General features: G+C 44.1%; 1 protein-coding gene across 6 annotated transcripts in view; it reads right to left on the bottom strand.

Annotated features, from left to right (window-relative positions):
* Positions 1-23496, bottom strand: part of SPRED2 (sprouty related EVH1 domain containing 2) — a 120513-nt gene that overhangs the window by 56829 nt on the left and 40188 nt on the right. The window contains exons 2-3 of one of the 6 annotated variants that reach the window (XM_063713285.1): positions 12466-12722; positions 11200-11332 (exon numbers count right to left, since the gene is read on the bottom strand). The gene's annotated coding sequence lies outside the window, so the exon portion shown is untranslated. 6 annotated transcript variants of the gene reach the window in all.

Genomic DNA, 23496 nt, shown 5'->3' with positions numbered 1-23496 from the left:
CCCCACTACCATCCCAATGAGCCTGAAGAAAGAACTTTGGTGGTGATAGCATATGCGATACTTTTCCCCTGATCTTTTACTTTTACTCTAAGTTTTCTTCAGAACACATTTTACTCGTTGTAACAACAAAGGCATCAAAACATGGTTCCTGCCGTCTTTAACAGACATTTCTGTTTGGTCGACTTGCATGCTAATGACACCACTATTTAGAAAAAAACGTAATTATGCAATTTCTAGTCTCTCCTGACCATACTAGTGTGGTCTGTGCCACCAGCAGCTTGAGGAGCCCGCACCTGTGTGCAATGGCTTGGCAGCTCATGCCAGTGCTGGGCCTGGGTGAGGCCATTCCAAGGAGTAGTATAGCTTGCTGCAGGCCTGGCTCCACCTCACTATTTTCAGAGCACAGGGTCTTAGAACCTGGAAACCAGCCTGGACATATATGTCTTCTGCCTCTGAGCTCTCCAGGACTTCATGTATTCATTTCCTAGCACTGATCCTTGGCAGGTGAGAAGCAAAATTAGCTCTAACTATACAGCAAAACTTTAGCTATATATGTATACAACTTAAGTCCAAATACTGGCTAATGTCAGGATCTAAAAGCAAATGCAGATATCAATGATGCAGGTACTGTAGGCTGACTGTATTGTGTAGTGGTATAAAGAATGAGTTTGGAGTGAAATTTTCTTGGTTCAAAATTCAGCCTTGCCCACACTTAATGTTATTTAACTTCTCTAAGCCTCTGCTTCCTTACCTGTAAAATGGGTACAATACTATTAATAATCTTACAGAATTGTTTTGAATGGTATAAATGCGACCATTAGCAACAAGTACTTAGCATAGAGCCTGGCCACATATAGAACACTCATCAATTTATATGAACAACAATGACAATGATATTAGTAAATTTTATGAATTTAGACTCTCTCAGAGGTGGGCAAATTATGGCAAGCCACACATTCGAGTGTTTATATGCTGTCTATGGCTGCTTGAGAGCTACAAAGGCAGGCCTGAGCAGCTGTGACAGAAACCATACGGTCCCCAAAGCTGAAAATATTTACCATCTAACTTTCATAGAGAAAGTTCGTTGACCCCCGGTGATCAACATTTGGGTGAATAAAGAACCAGATCTTTTTCCTATAGAAATGTTGGTTGCTGGTCCCGTATTCTCCTCAATGTCCCAATTTAGAATCAGATACAAGAGTGTTATTTATGGTGATTTGGTCCACAGGAGCTGTAGTTCACACTTTCCTTATAATGCAAAACACATATACAGCTTTCTGTCTTGTGGTAGGAGGGGAAATCTACAGTGCCTGAGGTTGCCTGTTGGTCTTTCCATTTCCCTCCCCTCTTTCCTGACCAGCCCACTCAGGAAGGACCTCCCCTATTTCAGAGTCCAGTGACTCCAGCTGAAGTGTATGAGTCCACAGCCATCCTCCCCTCCCCCCAAGTCACATTTGTGCATTATGTAGAAACCACACATGTCCCCAGAGGTTGAAGCAAGAGGTGAAAGATGATCTGGAAGAGGCAGGCAGGAAACTAAGTAAACAGAAATGAAGGATGCTTTCAAGGGGGCTGAATAGCCACACACAGGATTAACAAGGCAGTGAGGGCCTTCAGAAATGAGGGTTACAGCCACACGGTCGCTGCCCGTAAGAGCTCAGTAAGGAGAATGAGGGCCAACACAGAAAAATGAAGAACATGCCTCAAAATCAGGTCCCAAGACATATCCCTGCATCCAATCATACTGCATATTTTCTTTGGCAGGAAAACTTGTTTATTTGGGGGAAATGAATCCACAGCGTTAATGGATAATGCAGGTGAAGGAACTCCTGGGACTGGTCTCTGGGAGGGGAAATTTGCACAAAAGAAACCATTCTAACTGCCTTTAGTTATGTTCTCTTGAAAAAAGAAATCTCAGCCAGCTGTTTGAACAGATTAAACTGGGGTGTATTTAGTTATACTCAGTGTCTTTCTGGTGGTCACTTGCTGCCTTACTGGAAAATATCAACATCTTTGAGAAGTCAATCCAATAGAGAAATGCCTATGTTAAATACCGACGAGAATGATGAGGGCCGGTCAAGGAGGCAGGGGAGGCAGATGATTTCTATTGTTACCTAGTAGAGCTGGGCCTTCAGTACACACAGTGACAAATCTTACTTGAAGCTAAGTCAGTTTTCAGCTATGTTTCTTAAAGTGTAACGGGCTGGCAGGGGGGTAAAATAAAGCTCTCTCCAAAGCTCAGGGTTAATTTGGGGATGTTCAGCTTGGCCAGAGCCAGAAGACCTGGCTCTAGCAGATGAAATGCATATGGGCTATTATGCCAAGTAGATTGAAAAAAAAAAGTAGGAGGCTCAACCGGGCGTGGTGGCTCACGCCGGTAATCCCAGCACTTTGGGAGGCCAGGGCAGGCAGATCATTTGAGTTCAGGAGTTTGAAACCAGCTTGGCTAACATGGTGAAAGTCCATCTCTACTAAAAATACAAAAATTATCCGGGTGTGGTGGACACCTGTAATCCCAGCTACTTGGGAGGCTGAGGCAGGAGAATCGTTTGAGCCCGGGAAGCAGAGGTTGCAGTGAACAGAGATCGCACCACTGCACTCCTGCCTGGAAGACAGAGCAAGACTCTGTCTCAAAAAAGAAAAAAAAAAAAAAAAGGCTCTATAATGTAAGGATCTTTCAGAGCTAGGACTGTGGTTTCAGCCCAGATTTCTTTAGGCAAAGGCAAAGGGAACTCACATTCTCCCAAAGCCCACTCTGTGTGGGGTGCTCCATAGGGTTCTATTATCACACCGATAAATTCTGTTCCTGGACTGTGTGGAGGGAAAATAGGGGCTGGATTAGTTGGCAGGCTTTGTCTAGATAGTCTGAGTTTCTCCTGCACAGTATGTTACACAAATGCAGCAGGACTGACGAGAGAGGAAGAATCCAAAATACATTAGAAATATGGGAAAGTCACTCTGGGAAAGTATGGGAAGAGCCGGGGGCTTGATTAGCAATGAAAAGGGAATGGTTGCGGCATTCAGGGTGCTGATTATGTGGCTGATGTGAGGCCAAGTGTCTATGAGAGGAGACCAGTTTCCCCTTCAAGCCTGGCAAAAGAGTGTTGAGGACCAACCAGGACAAGGCCTGGCTTCAGACCTGGTTGCAAACAGACCAAGTCTAGATCTAGAGGTGGAATTTGAAGTTCAAGGGATTGGGTTAACTCAAGTCCTGGAAATGAGATAAACGTAGTTAAGGAGTGACCATTTAATGTATTTAGCACTTGACAGGCTGAACAATGAGGTCTGAGCTTGAGATCAGCTTAAAGTTGAATGACCTATTCCTTAAGGTGCACTTGCACCAAGAGGATCATTAACCGGACTAAGCATGCTAGACCCAAATCTGCCACTCAGGCCAACTCAACCCATTCTGCTGTTTCCCTACCTCTAAGCCAGAATTAGACCTGAAGCTGCTCTGTATAATTCTAAGAATAGTCTTAAGTGGAGAAATCTATTACTCACCTTGATGCTGGCCACAAAAAACTTATCCAAGACAGCTTCCTAGCTAAGTAAACCTTTCACATGGAAGCTGTTTGTCAGATGCCTATACAGCTGTGGACATGGAAATGTCTTCTAAGAACTTTCAACAATACTTTTTAATCATTCTCCTAGGTAAACAGCCCATAATTAATGGAGTTAGAAATCTTGCAAGTTTATTCTATTGAGATGCAGTAGCTTTGGCCTGGCTTTGCCACTAGTTATACAACCTGAGGTAGAGTCACTTAACTTCTTTGTGCTTCAAATTCCTTGTCTAGAAAATGCAGGGTTTAAACTAGTTTAGTACTTGAAGCTGCAACATAGCGAAATGAGAAAACTGCCTAATAATACAAGCACCCCATAAAGAAGAGAGGAGTGGAAAGAAAGCTGGGCACTGTTGGTGGATCAAGACCAATGGATTGGGAGGAAAGCTATGTCCCTGATGCTGGATCTAAGAGACCACACCAAACTCACACACCAGTCCAAAAGGATGTGGATCTTACCCCAAAGCTAGAACTCACTTTTCCTTACAAACAAACATTAGTCAACAGCAGCAGCTAATGTCAATATTAGCTATGGTTATATAATATGCAAACACTGAGTTTTAGAATTACACTGGACTTTTATCCCAAACAAAGACCCAAGATGGGGAGACAGAGTCTATAGCACAACCTCTTCTGTCTTCATGGCAACTGGTGCCACAATTACAGCATTTTGTTATGACTTGCATGTCATCTTTGCCACTGGACTTGAGATTCTCTAGGTCTTTTCTTTTTCATTTTTCCTTTTGTAGCGCCGCATTTGGCACATGGTAAACCCACGGTAGACTGGGTTTCTTCATTCATTCAACAAACACAGATTATCTTTCATTGGCTTCTACAGGGGGTAGAGATAAGGATTACATGAGGGGAGGAAATGACAATAGCAAACTTCTGTGATGTGTATTTTTTCTTCATTACAAAGTGATAAATTCACTACAGAAAATTTAGCAAATGCAAAGAAAAACATTCACCTGAAATACATCCAGGCAGAGGAATGTAAGAGTCTTACAGGCATCCACAGTATGTGAGGCACGTTTGCTAACTTAACGTACTTTTCGCCACTGAGATCCATTTAAAAAATTACTGGAAAATAACATTCCCCTGTTTTTCTATTTATTCATTCCTGATAAAAACAAAAGAGATTGTGCACAGGGCTTAGCAAGATTTTATTTTCTTCTGCTTTCGCTCAGCTTCCCAGAGGGGCAAATAAATAATTTATGGGGTTCACACCTTATGAACCTTAGACATTAACTACAGAACTAGAAGAGCTGCCTGGAATTCTAAACTGGACTTCAGAAATACCTAGGTCCAGACCAAGCACACTTGATGGAAAAGAAAATTACAGCTGTTGATCAAGTTCCTTGTACAAATTTAATTGCAGGAGCCAGAACTGGGCCTGGTCTAAATTCATTGTTCTAAATTCTAAATTCACTGTTCATTACTAAGATTCTAAATTCAGATTCTAAACTCATTGTTCCTTACTAAGAATTAGGTACCTAACTAAAACCAATCCCAAAATTCTGTCACAGTTAACTTTGTGGTTTCTCATGATTCCAGAATAAGAAAAGTAGATGATCACATCTAGGATATTTACCTGGATGAGAATTCTCAGGTGGCAGGTTAAATAAATCACCAGCAGGGCAGCCAAAGTTACTAAATACTTGAAAATTCTTTCTGGCTCTGCCACAAACATTTTAGCTCTATCAGAAATTTTAAAAATAGGCCAGTGAAGGTGAGTCAGGGCTCACTGGTTAATAGATGGGAAACTATCAGATAAAGCTTACAGACGACTGACTTGGGGCCCAACTTCCTGCCCATGGCTTACCTGCATTCTGCATAGGGGAGGCATGTGTGGAAAGCACCCAACTTGTTTCTAGTATCTCCTCCTCTCAGGTATCCCCAAGAGTGAGCCTAATACAGCTTGCTGGGAGAGGGGAGAGAAGCAGGTATCCAAAGCACCTCACCAAGAAAAGAAGCTTGCTGTGTCTGGCAGATGAGTGTTTTACAGGGGAGTCTCATAGGTGCACAGTTACCCTTCCCAATTGAACAACGCACACTCAGCAAGAGCCTGAGAACATTTAGAGAGTAGAGGCCCTTCCTCTGAAGAACACATACCCTGGAGTTGGCTGAGATTTGGGGGCCCCTGTCCACGTGCCTTGCCACCCCTGATGTGCCTCGAGCATTTAAAGTTGCAGCACATACTCATTTGTCAACATGGCTCTTAAATGCTAGCCAATGACTTCAACTGGCACTCTATCACAGGAACATTAACTCTTCCCAGCACTGGAGGAAGAGGCGAAGGCTTGTATGCCGGTCTCAGGTAGCTGTGACCACATGTGATTTCCACTGTGTGTACAGCTCTATTCAAAAGGGACAGAGATCTGTAGGAGAGATAACAAGTCCCTGATCAAATCTCAACTGACCAGCACTCATCCTCAGAACAGTACTCACGGTAGTCCTCATTCAAGGAAGAAAAGGGCCAAAGGAGGAGGGCTTACCCACTCTTCATTTAGCTGCCATTAAAAGGACAGCTCTCAAGTTTCATTAAAGTAAGTGTCAGCTGGCTAAGACGAAACTGTAGGGGAAATGGACAATCAATGTGGGATCTACCTATTTTGTAGGTAAAAACCTAATAGTAATGCACAAACCGGAATAAAATAGAAAAGGTACATTTGTGGCAGAGCCGAGAACAGATCCCAAGTGTCCTTGAATTTCATTTTTCAGAACACTTTTAAACAAGGTTCATTCTCACGGTTCTTTGTTTCAAGTCTCCCCAAAGATCTTCTCTGCCTCTCCACTCAAGATGGAGAAAGGAGTTCCATGGATTTCATTTGTCTGTTTCCCATGAGCCCTGGAGGAATTGCCCCCAATGCTAAGAATGTGCCGAGTGTGAAGAGCAAGTCTTAACATTTGAACATTCCAAAGCTACCAGGGTGGGACCAGTTCAGCTGAGAGAGATTTTGCTACCACTCACGACAAGCTGGAAATAAACACAAACATACAGACAATATGGTGCACAGAATGCCAACAGGTAAGCAAGAGTGCACTGAGAGACTGGGGTGGGAGAGGAGGCCATGCCCTTGCTCCCTATCCTCCCACCACACCTCCTCCGGAGACAGAAGACAGCAGCCCACTATGCTGTGGGACATAGGCACCTGCCTTCCCTGTTCCCTACAGTTAAACTTTAGAGGCTGTCAGCTCAGTTTATATTTCAGGGTGAAGAAGGGGAAACGCCCATGGGCTCCAGGAGCCAACCATGTATTTATAATCTGTTCTTGAGGAAAGCATCATGGGAAGAACAGGGCACGGCATTCCATGGGCTGGCTACATGGGTCCGTTTCAGAGCAGATTCTGGACTGTTTAAATGTGGATAAGCAGTGGCCAGAAGCTTACAAAACAGATTAACTGGGACATAATGAAGCCATTAATTTATCTGTACAATGTAAAAATAGATGCATTTTTCTTTTTAATTTTATTAATTGTTCTGTATAGGTAACACATTGATTTGATTCATAAATCAAAATACAAAGGTGTACTCCCACCATTCCATCTGCCCCATTCCTTCTCCTACCCAACATGCCAGTGGTACCCATTTCTTAAAGGTTGCTTTGTATATCCTTCTAGGGTTTATGCAAATATAAATATGTATTCTCTCCCAACCTCATCTCACAAAAAAGGTAGCAAGCACGTTATTCACGTTCTAGACCTTGCTGTTTATCTCTTCACAATCTTTCCATATTTTTTTTTTGAGATGGAGTCTCACTCTATTGCCCAGTCTGGAGTGCAGTGGCGCAATCTCGGCTCACTGCAAGCTCCGCCTCCCGGGTTCACGCCATTCTCCTGCCTCAGCCTCCCGAGTAGCTGGGACTACAGGCGCCTGCCACCACGCCTGGCTAATTTTTTGTATTTTTAGTAGAGACGGGATTTCACCGTGTTAGCCAGGATGGTCTCGATCTCCTGACCTCATGATCCGCCTGCCTCAGCCTCCCAAAGTGCTGAGATTACAGGCGTGGGCCACCATGCCTGGCCACAATCTTTCCATATTGAAACACAACTAATTCATTTCCTTTTTATATCTGCACAATATTCCACTATAAGGATGTACCATGATTTATTTAACTAGTTTCTTATTAATGAACATTTAGTGTTTTCCAAACTTTTTGCTGTTAAAAATAACCCTGTGACAAATAACCTTATATTAGAGTTGCCTTTACATATTAAGATGCTTGTTTACTGCTCTGTAACCATCTGACCATGATACAAAGACAGAAGAAAATCTTGCAACTGCAAACCCATCTGAAATCAAGACAAAGCCATTCTAAAGAAGAAAAAAGCTACAGAAAAATAAAACAAAATTTAGATTTGTTGGGTCAGGATAATGAATGATGCATACGTGGTAGCACTGGATTGGTATTTGTGGAAGGAGTGATACAGTTTGATTATTTAGGCTGCCCATTCTCCATCCTTATCCTCCTCTTGCCGACCCCCCAAAGCCTCATCACCCATTCAAGCTGCAGCATCTGACTCTAAGAAATTCTAACAGCGTTCGATCTCGTAGAGGGGGAACACTGTGGCAAAGCAATGACTGATGAGGTGGTAGGTGTTACCTCAGAGGGCAGAAACTCACCCCCTCCTTTCCTGGTCATCGTCTGACCTGAACCCAGATGCCCAGCTGGAGATAAGCCTGCACAGAGCCATCTGCACACCAAGGAAAGCAAGGCCGTGTGGGTGTTGGCTGGTCCTTCCATCAGAACACAGGCACAAGTCCTGGGCAACTCCCTAAGTAACTGTCAAAGCCGCGGTCCTCAGCAGAGACCAAAGAGGAGCCCGGGAGGCAGTCCCAGCGCTTCTCAGACACAGCCTCCAGCAAAGGGGCAGGAAATTCTAGGCTATCCACGGAGCTGACTCATACTCTCTTTCCACAGGCATCCTGAAGGTTCTATTCTAAGTTTACCAAAGGGAACATGCCTTCAGGCAGAAGCAGAGCACAGAAGTGGTTGTGGCTGGGGCTTCAATTAGCATTTCCTCTGTAACATGTCAAGATCCCACCAGAAGGGCTAAGGAAGGAAGGAGGAGAGAGCCCATCCAGTAAACATCAGCTGAGCCAAATTCCATTTACACCTCTTTTCAGAAGTGCATATGCATCATTACCTGTGTACACAATGACAGTTTAATTACCCTGGGGTTAAAGTCAAACTACTAAAAATGAGTAACACTTTTTTGGGCTTTAATTGGAATAAACCAAATGTATAAAAGTATTTTTCAGACAAATTGGAGAAAACAGAACATGGATTTTGTATTAGATGAGATTAAAGAACTACTGTTAATTTTCTTAGGTGTGATCATGGTATTGTGGTTCTTGTTTTAAAGTCCTTATCTCTCAGAAATACATACTGAAGTATCTATAGATGAAATTATATGTCAGGGATTTGCTTTAAAATACTGCAGTCCACCCCCTCCATACAAGAAAAAGTGTGTGTGGTGGGGCGGAGGAGACATGAATGACAGCTGGGTGATGAGTACATGGGGTGGCGGCATATACTACTCTATCTCTGTCAATGTTTCATGGTAAAAAGGAAAAAGAGCTGTTATAATGGCTATATGCCACTGAGACCTCACTAGCGACCAGAATAGCAGTGTGGCCCCACAGGGGTGACACTTCTGTCCTGTGTGATCCTCAGATGATAAGAGTTGGTGACCGCACAAAAGTCAACCCAGTAAGTAACTGCACTCGATTTTTCATTCCATCAACTAACACATTGGTTCTCAAATGTGGAATCACCTGGGAGGTTTATTTTTGTTGTTTTAATTCATGCCTAATTTAATTGTTTGGGGTATAGCCTGAATTTCTGGATTTTAAAAAGTTCCCCAGTAATTCTAATGTACAATGAAGTTTAAGAGTTAGTACTCTGAGAACCTAACATACTAGTTCAGGAAGACATCAAGGGTAAGCGAGTGAGAAAGGACAGGGGCAGCTGGATGCTCTCTGCTCAAGCCTTTCCTGGGACTCCCTTGGCCTGATTATCTGTCTCTCTAGGGCCCCCAAGTCTGGGGTCCAGGCTGAGCATCCCTACATTACTGGTGCAATCAAAGATGACACAAGAGCTATAGTAAAAACTAGGGACTTGGCAAACAGGTTAAAATGAGAAGCTGGACCTACTTTAAAGCCAGATGAGAAGTGACTTTTTACCAATATCAGGATTGCAGTGGATACACCAAGTGTTCCATTGACTGTTCCCCCTCACCCACCTGAGCATTAAGTGCTAATGTGCATCTTGCTGAGAGCAGCTTATGTTAGCTACAGAAAAAACTCCTGTTTTAAGAGGCTGAGGGGTCTTAAGCAGTGAAATTTGTCATAGCTGTTGAGTACTGGGGCCCTAACAGCTGGTCTTATTCAAGCAAAGAGGAAGTAGAATTCTCTTAGGAGTGCAAGCCTCTCCTCACAAAGAGACTGGGGCCATTTTCCTGTGGCAGGTGGCATACATACTCTGACGAGCAACGATGAGCCTCTGCCTACTTTCTTGTGGCAAAAAGATAGATTCTGGTGTCATTCTCAGAGCCTGGGAGAGGTGGAACACTTGCTCTGTTGAGTCCCCTCATCTGTGTAACACCTATGACCTTCCCTCCTATGACAACCCTGAAGTGTAATCATGTTTCCATTTTACAGATGAGCGTAATGAGGCTCATGAAACCTTAGTTACTATGCTTGAGTCAACACTGCAATAGAGAGCAGGGATGGAATCTGACCCAGCCAAACTCCAAGGCACTACACTTTCTCCATAGCAATGTCCTCTAAGAGATACTTTAGGATAGAATGAACATGGCACCTCTCATTTCAACCTGTAGGAAATAATACAAAGGTTGCTTGCTCACCCATCCTCCTAGATGAACCTATTAGTCATCATGAGCCTTGAACTTTGCTTTATCGTGTTCCATGGGGACATGCATTCTTCCTCCACCCACCCCAGCTGGGTGTTGCTTTCCAGCTGCCCTGGCTGCTCTGTCCGTGGCACTATACAAGGAGGCCGAGTGCTTCTCACACACCCAACTCTAAAGTCCTTGCTGAGGATACCAACCTGAGGGTCCTTCCCTTGACCTGCACTCACATATTCAGGTTTGAATTCTGTATATCATAAGGTAGAGAGAGACCTGGTGTGCAAGTCAACTTAGGTCAAAAGTCAGGTTTTGGACTCTACTCCTTGGATGCAGAGAACCTTCTCTGTTACTGGCCCCATTCGTAGCTATGCAAGCCCCAAAGACAAGGTCAACTCAGGTGCCACTGTCACTTAATACCGTAGGTGTAAATAATACAAATTTTTACTCTCTAGACTCAACCTTATAGATCTTAGTCAAGGCTGCGTACTCATCCCCAAACCCCTGTCATTAAAGCTTTTGCCCCAGGAGACTCTACTGGTGTTCCAGAGATGCTGTCAGAAATCAAAAGCTGCCTGGAACCTTTCTTCTGGAACTGCCTTCGAGGCTAGTCAATCATGAATGAGTCAGCCATTAAAAAAAATTCCATCCTTACTGTTAATTAAGCAACATTTTTTACATTTCAGTGGATCAAAGCTTGTTCTGGACTTATTTACCAAACTTAGCTCTAATAAACTTAAAAATCTACCTTTACAAGATAAATACTTACTAGTGCCAAGTATGGCCCCCACTTTCTCTCTTTTTTTCTTCTGAAAAGAGTTCCACAAAGGCTTCTGAAAATGTTTCCAGCAAATGGCTGTGAGATCAAGTTGAGAGAGGAGTCTCCTGAGGTGAGGTCATGGCTTTGAAAGATACAACATTCAAATACAAATGTATGTGTTCAGATGCAAAGGTACATGCTCTGATGTGTTTGCCTTAAAACAACAAAAAATTCAAGCCACATGATTATATCTTCTATTACATGTTATATAGGATTATGCCCCATCAAAGAACATTAAATGGCATTAATGATATTAATGACATGGACGTGCCAAGTACACTTTGCCTTTATGTGTCCTCTTTAATTCTCATTGCAGTTCTCTGAGGTAGGTGCTCTAAGGATCCCCATTTTAGAGCTGGGGAAACTGCTGCCCAGAGAAGGAGTAGCCCAACCTATGAAGCCATTGAGAGGTCAAACCAAATAGGCAGTCTGACTCCAGACACATGGCTCTTTCTTACCCCTTTGCTCATTTCCAAACCTCACCAAGTTAGCCCAGCAAAGCTCAGAGGCGCTCAGTGCTCAACTCGAAGCTCAGCTGGTTTGGCAACCCAGAATTTAACCCTCCCTTGGTGTTGTGTCCCAGCCTGCAGGAGCAGATGTTTTGATAACAGACAAATGCTCATGCAGAATGGAATGGTAACATACATGGGCTGGTCTAGGCAGTGCAGAATGACACCTTAATAGTTAAACACTCGGCGGCCCTAAAGCAGCACAGCCCAAGTTGTGTTCCCTGCCCACCAATTTCTAGCTTGGCCAACTTATTTCATCTTTCTAACCTGCAGTTTCTCTATCTGCAAAACAGGGAAACAAGAGTATCTCCTCTGGGGCAACTTGGGGTTTGTTATGCTAGTTAGCTGCACATGGCAAAAGGCACTTTGCATAGTACCTTCATACAGCAGGCCCTTAATACATGTTGACACCTATGGCAATTATTCCAGCAGAGGTTCAGTACATGACACACAGCAGGGTGGGCAAAATGTGGCAAAAGCAGGGAGGTGCCTCAGTGCAGGGCCGCTCCACTGGCTGATGACAGAAGCCCTCAGCCCCGGTCCCTGAGCAGAGAGATCCCACTGTGTAATATCCTCTAGCAAATGGGAACTCTGCAATTCAACAGGTTCTGCCTGGACCTCTGAAGTCAACATGAGACTCCTCCTTGCAACAGGGAATTACTTGGGGGCTTTCAGACACCAGTGGAATTCCCCCCACCACACACACCTTTTTCCCTAAAATGCCAGCTTGACATTAGGAGGTTGGTTGTGGGTCTGCACTTCTGTACTTCTCAAAGCAGGAGTTTCCTTGGTTTCACATCCACCTTGTGTTTTCCCAATATATGTCTGCGCTTGAGTAACCACTCCAAAGGGAGAAGGGAGGGGGAACTGGTCTAAAAGAGTGGCTTCTCAGTCTTTGCTGGGTGGTTTCTGAGATGGTCCTGCAGAGGAAGGGTTAAAAGGCAGCTACTGGAGCAGCCTGACCTGTGGGCAAAAGAACAATTTAAACAAGAAAATAAAATAAAACAATAGCCCCTCTGGACACCATCACCTCCACAGGTCCCATGTGGGACAGAAGGGAAGAGTTCTGCATTTAAAAAAAGATTTCCAGGAAGAAGGCTGGTCCAGGAAGAAGGCTAAGAAGAAGAAAAAAAGCCAGGCGGGGTGCTTTGGAAGGGATTTTTAGAAATTCTTGCTGCTGCTTACTAAATTATTAACTTTTTGCTTGGAAGCATGCTGTCCCACCCACTACCCTAGGCAGTCTAGAGTTAGGGCTGGGTCACCCCCTCAGCCAGGCCACTAAGGAGAGGAGCCTCTGGGAATGTACTGGTTTCAAAGCCACAAATGGCAGCTGAACTCACAGCACAGACTAGCGGCACTGTCCTATAGAAATGGAAACTGAGTGACATACACAGTTTAAAATTTTCTAGTAGTCACATTTAAAGAGTAATTAAAAAGCAAGTGTCATTAATTATAACATAGTTGACATAAACCAAGATATCTAAAATATTTTTGTTTCCACAGTAACCAAAACAAAATAATCATTAATGAGATACTTCACATTCTTTTTTTTTTTTGTAATAAGGCTTCAAAATCCAATGTGTATTTTGCACTTTTAGTCAGTTCGTACTAGCCTCATTTCGAGGTTCAACAGCCCAGGTGGCGAGGACTACATACTTGACAGTGTGGGTCTAGAAGCCACGGTGTGGCGCAGTAATTCTCAGTGGAGTCACCTGGCTCTCTAAGGGGGAGGGGTGCTGCCTTGCGGTGGTGTGTTTGAAAAATGTGGCATCCCAGCCCCACCTCGGAAGGCCTCGGTAAAAGGCAGCTGGCCTTTCTCCAAGTTCCGCTGCGGCACAAGCCGCCACCCACGCAGCCCGGTCACCACTGCCTCTCTGCAAGAGTCATACAAGAAGGCTTACGTTTTAAAAATACCACCGGCATGCTAGCTTGGCGTTCGTAAGCACAAAAAGTAGGAGAGCAAGGAAGGGCTCCAGAGGCAGGTGGACGGGGCCGATGAGTAAAGCGCCTACGCTTGCTTAACCACACTTGTCTATCAGGTCTGAACTCGGCCGAAGCTTCAACAGAGCTTTTCCCTCTTGCTCTGTGCTGTCATGAGCACCAAGTTCACTCTAGTTCCCTTGTCTATGAGGGCCGGGGCCCTGTTTCTAGTTGGAAGATGCTGTAAGAACAAGTGATGGTCCAATGAGGGGTATTTTGAGCTCTTCAAAGGAGCAGAATTTTTTTTAGCTAATATCCCCTGTGGTATTCAACAGGGAATTTAAAATATCCTCAAATAGGGCCCTCTTCAGCTATTACTTTATGTCCTTAGAACTCTGGCCAGAAAGAAGCTACCTTTCACATGGAGGAGGGAGGCTGAGGGCCCATCAAAACCCACCAAAGGCCACTCCCCACCGTTACATGGGTTCCCTATGTTCTGGGATAAGGCTTTCTGGTTTAGCCTTACTTGCTGTGGTGCCTAATCGAAATCTCCCTAAGGAGGAGTCTGACACACCAGTATGGAAAAGTTCTCTTATCATTTGGAGAATATAATTTAGGGCTGGGTAGATAAACATGTACAGGAAATACTTCTATAGAGGTCTTGATCCTCTGAAGATTAATAACCCATGGAACTGGAGCCCAGCCTCAAACTCAGAGGAAATAGGCAAGTTATAAAAACAGGAAGAACGGGAAGTTTATTTTTGGATGAATATTTGTTCTAGTGAAGCTCTCGATACTGACAAAAACCTTGATCTGCAGGTCATTTGCTGTAGCTGAGCAGCTGCAGTGCATGTTTCTACAAGCTGTCCCACCAGAGATTTCCGGGTCTTTCTGGAAAGAGCCTTGCCCCACTCCTGCAAAACATCTGCCTCGCTGCCACTGGCTGAGGGACTTCTTTCTCCTGCATTCATGATGTGCGGGATCTGCAGCTCAGCTAGAAGCCTCAGCCACCTGCAACGGCCCCTCTCGGCCTCCTTCCCAGTGCCCAGAGCTGGCCTATCTCCACCAGGTGTGGGAACTGCAGCTCTCGGTGTCTGTCCCAACGTGGTGTTATCAGCCTCCCTCGGTGGACTGCCGGCCTCCCTGGTCTCACAGCCTCCAGTGCCCCTTTCTCCCAACCCTGTCAGCATACTTTCCATGGCTCCCTACTGCTTATGGAATAAAGTCAGATGTTCCCAAGCTTGACGGGCAAAGCTCTTCACAATCCAGCCAAATCTACTTTTACAGTCCCATCTCCATAGGCAGGACCAGCTGCATGATTTGCAGGGCCTGGTACAAAATGAAAATAATTTGTTATTTATTAACTAAATAATAATTAGTTCAAAACTTAGTAAGAATTTCAAGGCAGCAACAGCAGAGCATTAAACCAAGTGTGGGGCCCTTCTGAGAGCAAGCTGGTGTGGTAGCATAGGCTGCAGGCCGGTGAAGACGGCCCCTTCCCCACACCTCCCTTAGACCGACCCCAGAAGGCAGATGCTACTCCCACGGAGAAAAGCCCTCCTTACCTCTTCCTCACTGCAGTGAAACTCATCCTTTCCCTCAAGGAAGACTTCAAGACAAGAAGATCGGTTTCCACCCTGTCAGGTCCCCATTCAGAGGCACTCTCTGGCCCTGATTTACAGTATGCTTATTCATTTGCCTGTCTCTCATGCACACCTCAATTCACCAAGAGTTCCAGGCTCCTTGTTCATTGCCTGTTCATTTCTGTGCCCTCCTCTCCACCTGTTCAGAACAAAACTTGACACACAGTAGATCTGCTATAAATTTCTATGGCATGTTCACTAGAAATTTTGCTTTCCACTTCTTTTTTTTTTTTTTGAGACGGACTCGCTCTGTCACCCAGGCTGGAGTGCAGTGGCGCCATCTCGGCTCACTGCAACCTCTGCTTCCTGGGTTCAAGAAATTCTCCTGTCTCAGCCTCCCCGAGTAGCTGGGATTACAGGAGCACCACCACACCTGGCTAATTTTTGTATTTTTAGTAGAGATGGGGTTTCACCATGTTTGCCAGACTGGTCCCAAACTCCTGACCTCAGGTGATCTGCCTGCCTTGGTCTCCCAAAATGCTGGGATTGCAGGTGTGAGCCACCACGCCTGGCCTGCTTTCCACTTCTAATGAATACTTAACAAAGCCTCTCATGACCTTGCTGACTGATTAAAGGAAAAATTAAAAATTTCCTAAGATTTCCCCTTTACATAAGAGGAGATGCCCACGCCCTCTGGGGAGTTGGAGGACGTCTGAACAGGAACTTCCATTAACCGCCATTGTGAACCGGGCTACCCAGACACAAAGGCTGCCCATGTTGTCTTTGGCAGTTGCTTCACAGGTAACCATGCCAGTGCAGTGGTGGAGGGGAGGCGTGGCGGAGGGATGGGAGTTAGGAGAGTCAGCATGACGCTCTTTCACCTTCCTGGTCTGATACAGCGGTGGGGAGAAACCAGAGAGGAAGGTCACCTGATGTTTGATTCCCTACCCACTGCCACCAAGAAGTGGAAGGAGAAGGGCAAGAACCTAGGATTTTCGTACCTAGAAACTTTAAATGAGCTCTCATTTCTTCGGAAATGATGACCTTTTCAGGGAAAATGCTGTGGGCTCTTAAGTTCCTTTAGAGCAAAGCGGCAGAAGCGACAGACGATGATCACTCCCCCTAATAAATGCAGACCTGCTTTAGTGTTTTTCAAGAGGAAGAAAAACACTGGACATCCCAAATAGCTTCCTAAATATTCAGGTAAAGTTGATTTTTCCAGCAATTGTTAACTGATCATGCCCATGGGAGATGGTGAAGCAAAGAGGGGGGATGATATTGTATCAGAAAGCACAGGACTGGCCGGGTGCGGTGGCTCACGCCTGTAATCCCAGCACTTTGGGAAGCGGGGGCGGGAGGATCGCCTGAGGTCAGGAGTTTGAGACCAGCCTGGCCAACAGGGTGAAACCTCATCTCTACTAAAACTGCAAAAATTAGCCGGGCGTGGTAGCGGGTACCTATAATCCCAGCTACTTGGGAGGCTGAGGCAGGAGAATCGCTTGAACCGGGGAGATGGAGGTTGCAGTGAGCCGAGATCGCGCCATTGCACTCCAGCCTGGGCGACAAGAGTGAGACTCTGTCTCAAAAAAAAAAAAAAAAAAAAAAAAAGCACTGGTATCAGAAGGTCTTCACCAGATTTAATCAAGGGACCTTCTTACCCCAGCAGGGCATTCAGCAACCACAATAGTAGTAGCAGCAGCTAACAATTATGGAAACAAGTATTCACTAGATAAGAGCCAGGTCACGTCCTTTCTATCGTACCTGTCATGGCATTGGTACCATCTGTACTCTTTTTGTTTACATGCTTCTATGCATATTGTGTATCTCCCACTTAAGAATGTAAGGTCACTTCTGATTATCCAAGACCCAGAACAGTGCTGCAAACTTAGTAAACTCATAATGCAATCATGAATTTGACAAATATACATCATCTTCATCCTTACAGTATGGCTTCCATTTTTATAGAGGAAGAGACATCAGGTAAAGCTCGGACTATCTATATAAGGAAGGAAATTTCAGGTTTGGGCTCTTCAGCTGTCCTTCTGTATATTCAGAAGACTTGGGCATAAAAGCATCTTTTAAAAATAATGTCTACTTTTGTAACAAACCTGCACGTTGTGCACATGTACCCTAAAACTTAAAGTATAATAATAAAAAACAAAACAAAAAACAAAACAAAACAAAAAATAAGAATGTCTACTTTAGAGACCCAGCTTTCCCACCACACTTCACCCAGAACTCACATGGATGAACAGTTTTCTACATATGGCTAAGAGCTGTTTTTTTTTTTAAGTTGAAGCTGGTTCTAATGTTACAGAAAAACACTTCAACGTAAAGTATTCAGTGAATACCCTAAACGACTAAAACCCCAAAGGGGAAGCCGGTGGGGCTCTCACAGTATTGACGGAGTGAATTTAAGGCACTGTCTAAATGCCTTGTGCGGTGTGGGCTGTGTGGGAGGTGCGCAGTGAGTGCTGGCTCCCTCTGTTGGGGTCACAGAACACAGGGGCAGGAATTCTACATTGCTGACCGTAACAATCTCCTCAGCGACCTCTGCCTTGGTCTGTACTGCCGCTCTCGCACTTCCTCTTTAAGGAATACAGTCATTGCTCTCTAGTGATGCCCACCACACAAGGAATCCTATTCACAGAGGTGTCTTGTTTCCATAGCTAAAACAGTCATTTGTAACATGGATCAGCTGGCTTTCACAGAAAACAATGGTAAGCACACCTAGGTCTCAGTTTACTTAGCAGAGAGCAACAGCTAAATATATTCAATTCTGACACCAATAAATGAAAAATCATAGCAAAATAGTCAAAACATATCTGCAAACACTTCTAAATTATTTTGGAAGTAACTAGGGCCTACATTGGAAAGGGCAGGTATTTGTGTGCATACTAACTCCAGAGTGAAGATACTATAGAGTTTGGTTAAAACAAATTTAAAAATTTAAATATATAAATGCGTTTCTAATTTAGATCTAAAGACTATGAAACTAAAAATGCCAATTTACCATAAACATATAATATATATACATGTATATGAAAGGAAATGTATACACACCGAAAACCTAGGGAAAACAAATTCTTTTCTTTTTATTTTTATTTTTTGAGAGTTTCGCTCTGTTGCCCAGGCTGGAGTGCAGTGGCATGATCTCAGTTCACTGCAATCTCCGCCTCACACGTTCAAGCGATTCTCCTGCCTCAGCCTCCCAAGTAGCTGGGATTACAGATGTGCACCACCATGTCCGGCTAATTTTTGTATTTTCAGTAGAGACAGGGTTTCACCATGTTGGCCAGGTTGGTCTTGAACTCCTGACCTCAAGTGATCCGCCTCGGCCTCCCAAAGTGCTGGGATTACAGGCATGAGCCACCACGCCCAGCGGAGAACGAATTTCTAAAAGCCACCACAATGCAGCCATGCAGCTCGCGTCTTCAGCTTCAGTACATCACACAGCCACACAGAGCTGGGCCAGCGCCTCACCCACACGCTGTGTTCAGTCACTTATTTTAATAAAGCGTGCATGGGGAAAAGAAAGTTCAACCTGAGTGAATCCAGTGCTTATGAAACTCTGAATATGAGCCCTCAAGGTAAAGATCGCGTGTCTCCTATTAGGGGCCGGGCCAAAGACATTATCAGTGCCCAACAAATGACGGTGAGGTCATGCCAGCCCTAGGCGGCATGTGGGCAGGGCCGCCTTGCCTGCCTAGTGCCTGGCTCCCAGCTAAAGTACCTGCTCCTACTTGATCCTGGGCCTTGAAAAATTAGCCAAGGCCCATGGGCTTAAGCCTCCATTTTCAGTGACTTCTTGAGTCCATAAGAGTATAGTGAGTACAGTGAGGGCGGCTGGGAGATGTCCTGGTCTCCTACTGCAGGGTTCACCATGTGCTCTTAGGGGCTGTTATCAATTGGGCAGGAAGTCCCTCAGTCCCCTCCAGTGATTCTTCCAGGGCAGACAAAGGACCAAAAGCAGGAGGGGGGTGGTGAAAAGCAATTTTTCCCCAAAACAGGCACACACCCCACCCCCCCCCAACTAAAAACACTACTGTTGTGTTCACGGATGTTTCCTAGGTACCCAAAGCAAAACCCAAACCCTGAGCATGTGGTTTCGTATTATAAAGGCCCTATTCTTTAATTAAAATGGTCTTTCTCCATCTCACTGTAGCCCATCCCCTCCTTGGCTCAGGGGTAAATTGCTCTCCCAGGCAGCCACACAAGCCACCAATTCAGCCAATATCCACAGAGAAAGCTGGCGAGTCACTGGGATTTGAAAGGTTCAACAGGTGGGGGTCAGGGCAGAGACTCTGTATTGGGAGGGGCAGGCATCAGGGCTGCAGGACTCCTGCCTGTCCCCATGCTATGGCCGCTCAGACCCCAGCCCTCTTTCCTCTGGAGGATGAAAGGCCCTTCCCTTCACAGCTCTGTGCCAGTGTGAGGAACCCATCTGGCCAGGCCAGAGTGTTCAATTCTCCCTTGTTCTCACCCCAAGAGATGCCTCATTTCCTCTTCCAGAGAGAGCAATACAAAGATATGCGCGACCTTTTTTTTTTTTTTTTTAAGGGAACACCTTCCCTTGGGAGAAGCACAATCTTTCCTTTGAACATGAAACATTCTAAAGACACCCTACTTTTACAGTGGAGAAACAGTTAATTTTTCTACATTACTTCTCCTCTTACCCCTGAAGGGTGTGTTGGGGGAGGAAGGAGGGTGACACCCACTTTTGAGAAACATATAGATTCTGTGAAACATAACACACACAGTCCAAATTTAAACTTTGTTTTAGCTTAAGCATCCCAGTCCCCACAAGGAAGTACCTCAAACTTTGTTGTGTTATTTGTTAACAGATTTCTAAGATTTAAAAGCAAAAACATCACCCATAGCTAAAAAGAAATGTAGATGTGGTGCTTCTACCTTATGAGTGAGCAATGCTGGTGCCCTCTCATTGTTCAATTAATGTGACAAAACAAACAATTAACCAGAATTTCTGGCATCATTCTCAGAAATTCTGACAAGTTCAGACAATAACTAAAGGTATTTCTTTTTGATACAGAAATGGAGTTGCTCTAACTTGAATGATGGTTAGGAAGATCTTTGCCATACACAGACTTTGAAGGAGTGAGAAATTTTGCAGGAGTAAAATGGCATTATTAAAAAAATTGAAATATGTTTTTAAAAAATGGAAAGTAAAGCAAGTTTGTTGAAGAAGTGTTTAAAACTGTTAAGCAAAAACAATAAACCCACTACCCAGAGATAATACTGTTAACAAAACAATGTACAAGTGTGAGGGTCTTTGTCGAGCAAAGCTGAGGATGGACACTCTGATACACATCACCCCCTTCCTATGTTTGGATTCTTCCTGAAATTCGCAGAGACCAGAACCCTCACGGAAGCTTGTGACACCTACAGAAATGTTTGATGCTCTGGGCAGAGGAGCCAAAATCACCTTTCTGAGAGGAAGGTGACTGATGAGCCAGACCTGGCAAAATATAAGAAAAGGAGAAGTGTTTCCAGAAATAACCAAGGCTGCACCTGGACCCAGTCCTTTGCCACAAGACCATGTAGCAAAACTGAAAGAATTCTATCACCAGAGAACAGTAACTCTGCCATGGAAATCCCCGCCCCGGCTCCCTCCTGATAGGTGAAAGATGTTTCCTCTGTGTAAGGTCAAAGGCAGTCCTGGCAATGACCGTAGGGCTGGAGTGAGCCTGGCCAGCCCAGAGGTTTGGCGTGGGGAGTAACAGCATCGTTACTGTTGAGAGAGGCAGCAAGAGGAGAGGCTGGAGTCGGGGATCTACAGAGATGCAGGAGGTGGTCAATGGCCCAGACTCTGGATCCGAACTTCCTGAGTTCAAATCCAGATTCTGTCAAGGGCTGTGTGGCTATGGGTGAATTACTCCATCTCTCTATGCCTCTGTAAATGGGGATGCAACAACAGTATCTACTTCATAGGGTTATGATGATTAGAGTGTGAACCACCAAAAGCATTTAGAGCACTATGGGCTACATGTAAACGCTATTTAAGTCTTTGCATATTTATTCTTTTCCTGTATTTTCTAGAACAAGTCACATTAATTTTATCATCAGAAAATCTACTCCCTGGGCCAAGCACAGTGACTCATGCCTGTAATCCCAGCACTTTGGGAGGCCAAGGCAGTGGATTACTTGAGCTCAGGAGTTTGAGACCAGCATAGGCAACATGTAAAACCTCGTCTCTACAAAAAATGCAAAATAAAATTAGCTGGGTGTGGCGGTGCATGCCTGTAGTCCCAGCTACTTGGGCGGGTGAGGTGGGAGAATCGCTTGAACCTGGGAGGCAGAGGCTGCAGTGAGCCAGGTTCATGCCACTGCACTCCAGCCTGGGTGACAGAGCGAGACTCCATCTCAAAAAAAAAAAAAAAAAAATCTACTGCCTGACTACCACACAGGCCCCATGAGCTTGTCACTTTATCTTTGGCCCTTCCTTTCAAATGGGCACAACCTCATCTTAATGTGTACACACACACACACACACACACACACACACAAAAGTCATTAATTGTCCAGAGTAGGACTTCCAGTGCTAAAACCAGGGCAGTACCAGGCCAACGGGAACAGGTGGTCACCTTAATATAACATAAAAGAATAAAGAAGAAAAACCAAGAGTCATGCCAGTAACACCACAGCTCAGAAATGATGGACCCATGATAACATTCTGGTGTGGTTCCCGAAATCCTTTTGCTATGCATGTTTCAGGCAAATTTTAGGCAAAATTTGGATCATGTTATGTAGGCAGAATTCTGTATCGGGTTTTCATTCAGTTTTGTATTGCCCATCTTATTAACATTCCTTAAAAGTACTATTTTCCAAGGCTGCATAATACATCAATAGAATGTTCCAGGTGGCTTAACCATTTTAATAGGTTCTTATCAACAGTTTCACTCACAAAACTTTAAACACTGCCCATAAATGTGTTTTCACTTGACTATTTAAGTTTCTAGAGGAGAAATTTTTAGACAAGAGGATGAATTTTTTTTTAAAAGAAGTATTACAGGTTACCAAACTGCTTTCCAGAAAGGGTGCACTAAATTCTATTCTCAAACAACAGTGCGTGAAAAATGTTCCCTCACCAAAACCACAACAGCATTTTAAAATATTTTTCTTTTTGGTAATAATAACAGTTGAAAAGATGCTATTATGTTTTCATTGCATTAGTTTAAATTTGTAGGGTTAAATATATTGTACTATATTTATTTAGTCAACTATATATTTCTTTTTTGTTAGCCTGGTGTTTTTTAAGAAGTATTAAGTTATCTGTTTTCTCCTGGTTGTCTTTGTCTCTTTTTATAATCTCCTGAACTCTTCATAGTTTTATATTAACTCATAATGGAGGCAAATTTTACATATTTGTTAAATTTGTCTCTGATATTGCACAAACTTATGTTTCGAAATTTATCAGTGATTTCCTCTGTCATTTCTTCCAGATTTTCTTTTTTCTTTTTTATTTTTTTTTTCGGAGACAGGGTCTTGCTCTGTCACCTACACTGGAGTGCAGTGGTGCAATCATGGCTCCCTGAAGCCTCAACCTTCTGGACTCAAGCGATCCTCCCACTCAGCCTCCCAACCACAGGTGACCACAGGTGTGCGCTACCATGGCTGGCTAATTTTAAAATTTTTGTAGACACAGGGTATCATTATGTTGCCCAGGCTGGTCTTGAACTCCTGGGCTCAAGTGATCCTCCCACCTCAGCCTCCCAAAGTGCTAAGATTACAGGCGTAAGCCACTAAACCCAGTCTCTTCCAAAACTTTTATGTGTGGACAACCCTTCTTCCTTTAGAGATGAGTTGAATATCCACCTACATGTTCTTCTAGTTTATTTTTTATTTTAAGGATTTCGTTTTTTTAGTATTCATCTTATAGTCTTAAAATGTGAGGTCAAGCTCTACATTAGAACAAAATCATAAAGCCCATGGTACAATGGAGTTGTGTTGAAATGTGGAAATTGTTAGAAATTAAATCCGTAGGATACAAATTAGGGATTTGCATGAGACCTACTCTCAGTAATGAATCAGCTCATTAAAAAGCTGTACTTGACAATGAATAGGATTAATCAGAACGTGCCAGGGACACTCAGTCCTCCCCCTCCTCCAAGCCCTTGTCTTCCTAAGGGTTGTCAGGGAAGACTATTGAGAGTGGCAAGGATGAGGGACGGAAGCATAGGGCAGCACATGGACCAGCACGGGACCATGGATCCGTC

Source organism: Pongo abelii, chromosome 12 (assembly GCF_028885655.2).
Source record: "Pongo abelii isolate AG06213 chromosome 12, NHGRI_mPonAbe1-v2.0_pri, whole genome shotgun sequence".
Lineage (NCBI taxonomy): Eukaryota > Metazoa > Chordata > Mammalia > Primates > Hominidae > Pongo > Pongo abelii.
The sequence above is the reverse complement of the archived record's forward strand: the minus strand, read 5'-3'. Positions and strand labels throughout refer to the sequence as shown.